This window comes from Dichomitus squalens (assembly GCF_000275845.1).
Source record: "Dichomitus squalens LYAD-421 SS1 unplaced genomic scaffold DICSQscaffold_75, whole genome shotgun sequence".
NCBI classification, from domain to species: Eukaryota; Fungi; Basidiomycota; class Agaricomycetes; order Polyporales; family Polyporaceae; genus Dichomitus; species Dichomitus squalens.
This window is the reverse complement of record NW_006766957.1, coordinates 94,195-97,929: the sequence shown is the minus strand read 5'-3', so window position 1 is coordinate 97,929 and position 3,735 is coordinate 94,195.

Below are 3,735 nucleotides of genomic sequence, written 5' to 3'. Positions count from 1 at the left end.
CCTACTACCGCACTGTCCTCGTTCCGGGGAATACCTACGTCTACTATCAGACAGGGATTGCCCGTCTTGAGGTACGGCTATGCAGGATGTACGCTCTCGCGGGTTATTCAGAACTCACGCGATTTATTGACAGGGATTCAGCACTCGTTTCACGATGCGCTTATCTATACCAGAACGTCAAAGGTTTGTCATGAGAGATGTTCACTGACCGTGCGACGTGCTTGGTCGGCATAGTCGCGCACCCCTGACTTCTGGTCCTTTCCGACTTGGTCCGATTCAAGTGGTGGCACGTTTCCGCCTCGCGGTTCGCAGGAATCTAGCCAGTAAATGTAAAATTGCAGATCGCTAACGTGAGTGATCTCGTCTGTCAAGCTTTTCGAGCTCAGGTGTTATGGTTGCGCAGGCGGAATGGGAGCTTGATCATTCCCCTAAGGGGGTTGAGGAGCCAAGAAACGAGAGCTGAGAACCCATGAATGGCAATGGCAACCCACGTCTCCTCTCACCACTTGGTTCGAACTTCTCTACAATTTATACCTCTCCCTGACATCCGGATGTCCCCCCTTCCTCTGACCTGCTCTCGTTCTACCAGCATCCCATCCTTGTCGCTCTAACACCCCAAGTTCTTCGGTCATTCCTTGGTTCAACGTCGCGCTGGCCTTCGATGATTCCTCGACTCAGGCCATAGTGCACTCCCTCAATCGCCGCCAGACCGCTACCGAGGGTCTTGTGTCTGGACAGCCCGTCGCTGGTCCAGTACAAGCCCCAGACGGCTCTGACGAGTTCCCTGACGCTCAGTCGAGCATCCTTGTTGCTCTTCTTTATGCCTTCTTTTGACAACTCAGCATTGTCAACGATGCTTTTGCCGATATCGCTCCTCACAGTGACAGCGATCAACAGAACGCCCAGCCCGCTGCACCTCATGGCCTGTGTTCTCGCTCCTGCATCGACGACGTGGATGACAGCTGATGTAAAAACCAGCGTCGCAGTCCCCGCGCCCGGAGATGTGCTCGGATCACTGGAAAACCCCGGCCGAGCCCAAGCTATACCACACCGAGGACATTACCCAACTCTGGTCCACTGCTGGAAGCACCCGCACACAGCGGGGATCTGCATGGGAAGCATTCCATGCAGAATATTGTGTGTCCTGTAGCTCTGAAACCGCGTAGAATGAGGCGGGGCACACTTCGCGCAGTCACGGCGAGCTTGTCCTCCGACTGGGAGGTGGCCGGAGCGCTGGCTTGAGGGGCTCGGCAGGGGGCTGCCGCTGATCCGAGCACAGGGAGGCCTGGGGGAAACGCGACACTGGTTTTTACATCAGCTGTAATGCAGCTAGTTGGAGCGTCTCAGTAACAGCGGCGTCACGGGCTGTCAAACGGCAATCGGCGGCATTTTGTAACCCCGCTAGGACAAGACACACACCTCCGCTATCCCGGCTGAGCTTAGTGTTGCCGCCAAGCTGAGCCGGCTTGTCCAGCTAGCTTGGCTTGCCAGCTAGACGCCCGGCTTGCTGGAACAAGCCAAGCCGGGTCGGTAGATCCGAAATCAAGCCCTTGACCAGCTCAACTCCAAGCCGTTCCCCAAGCTGGCTGGACCAGGCTGGACGGATGACATAAACCTTCCAAATCGAGCCGTTCTACGATACGGAACATCGCCGTCACTTTTGCCACTTGTCCTCTCATGCCGTTCCTCCATCTACTCACTTGGCCTTTTTTCCTCCTTTTCTGTGCAGCCCAGTACCGTCAATATCTAGTACAAGCTCTCGTTTACTTGAGTATAACCGACAGTGCGGAATAGAATACTGTCGAGACCCACTACACTATCTAAGTGCGCGACGCATTCGATGCGTTGGTTTCACTTGCGTGAGGCCCTCATCCACCAATAGCTGACCATGTCATAGGAGGTGAAGGTGTAAGTGGAGCTTGCATGTGATTTCTCTATGAAGGTATGGATGCTGAGGTATAAGAGCTATGGTTTATGTCGGGAACAAGATGAGCACTCTTCATCCTCGATCTGTGATGGCACAAAACCCCACTCCCTACGGTATCCTATTGGAGCACACCCCTGCAATTGTTGACTCCAGTTTTCCCACTCAGTCCATTGCTCCCTCACTGAAGCCTGCTCTTGTTTTCAAGGCGGCGGAGACATGGCTATCAGCTAGGTGACTTCACTGGAGACCTTATTTCCCACACCGTTCAAGAACTCTCCACCTACCAGCACTGCTGAACATCCCTGTTTGGTGTCTCAAGGTCCTTAACAGAGTCTTCGTGTGTCATCCTCTCCACTAGCTGCACAAAATCGCCTCAAGTACATAAGTCATGTTGTATATACCACAATCTTTGTGAACGAGCGACCTGTTACCATATTTGGTGGCTTAGCTGGCAAGCCAAGCTGTGGCTGGGTCTCGGCCAGGAAGCTGACGCCCAGCTAGCTTGATCTCAGCTCGGCTTGCTCCAGCTTGATGATCCAGCTCAATCCAGCTCGTCAGCTTGGCTTAGCTTAGCTGGCTTGGCGGCAACACTAGCTGAGCTGAGCACGACTGAGATCGGGTCCTTTTGGAGCTCCGACAGCCCGAAGGTGGCTGCTTGTCACGCTCAGGAACTCGTTCAGCTCTCTAAGCCTACCTATTGCTCCTATAGCCTCAGAAAAATAGACGTAAGTTCTTCTTGCACTTTAAGAACACACATTGAAACTTGGAGAGAATCAGACTGCAAGAACAGTGAGCCGAGGCCATCAATGTCGTCAAACCCCTCATCTTCCCAACTAATAGTCAAATATCTCGACAACCTCAAGGCCATTTTTTCCAATTCTTTTACGAGACCGTAGAGTAGCTTCATACGCACACGACGCAAAAAGAATCAGGTTATTTGATGAGGATCTGATGAATAGCGCCTCGATTTGCACTTCTGTTGCAAGATTTCACTATTTGCACTTCTGGTGCAGCGCTAGTACGGCAAGACGTTGCATGCGATGAACGCCATAAAGCGAGCATCACACTTCCCTTAGTACTACACATATACATGCGTGAAATATGGAAGCAAATGTCTGTTACTGTCACAGTTTTCTCGTGCCACGTGACCTGGGGGTCATGTGAACCAGGACAGACGCTCACCTTGACCATGGGCAACTTGTATCGGAAAGTGGAGGAGCCAGGATCGAACCCAGGACCTTGTAGGGTGTCGCGGCGACTAGGCGCGTAGACTCGGGTCGACGTTCGGCGACGACCCCGTGGGCGAGCGGCGAGGAGCCGAAAGGGGAGAAGAGAGGGAGAGAGGGATAAACGTATCAGAAAACTCGACGGGGCAGAGCGGCGGTCGGCACGAAGGCACGAGACCGACGAAAGCTAGTCTTCACGCAGATAGCGACAGACTAGTCCCAATGACCAAGTTATACATTAGCAATCGAAGGGAGATACAACGCTATGGTCACTCACCTAGTCCCAATGACCAAGAGGTCGAGATGGGGACTAGGGAGCGCCTAAGGGGGTCCTTATATACTAGAAGGGCTGCTTAGCAACCAAAGACAAGGCGCGAGAGCGAGGCAGTGAAGATGACAAAGGGAGAACAAAGGGCGGGAAGGAAAAGGCAAAGGCATGGCGATCACGGGACGTAGCATGTGGGTGTGGGAACGTATCTACAGTATCCAAACTGGGATGGGCTAAGAAAGGAAATGGTCCGAAAATGGAAGGTGGGCGTTAAGGGGAGGGGAATGGGCGGCAAAAAGGGGTGTCTGTCCAAC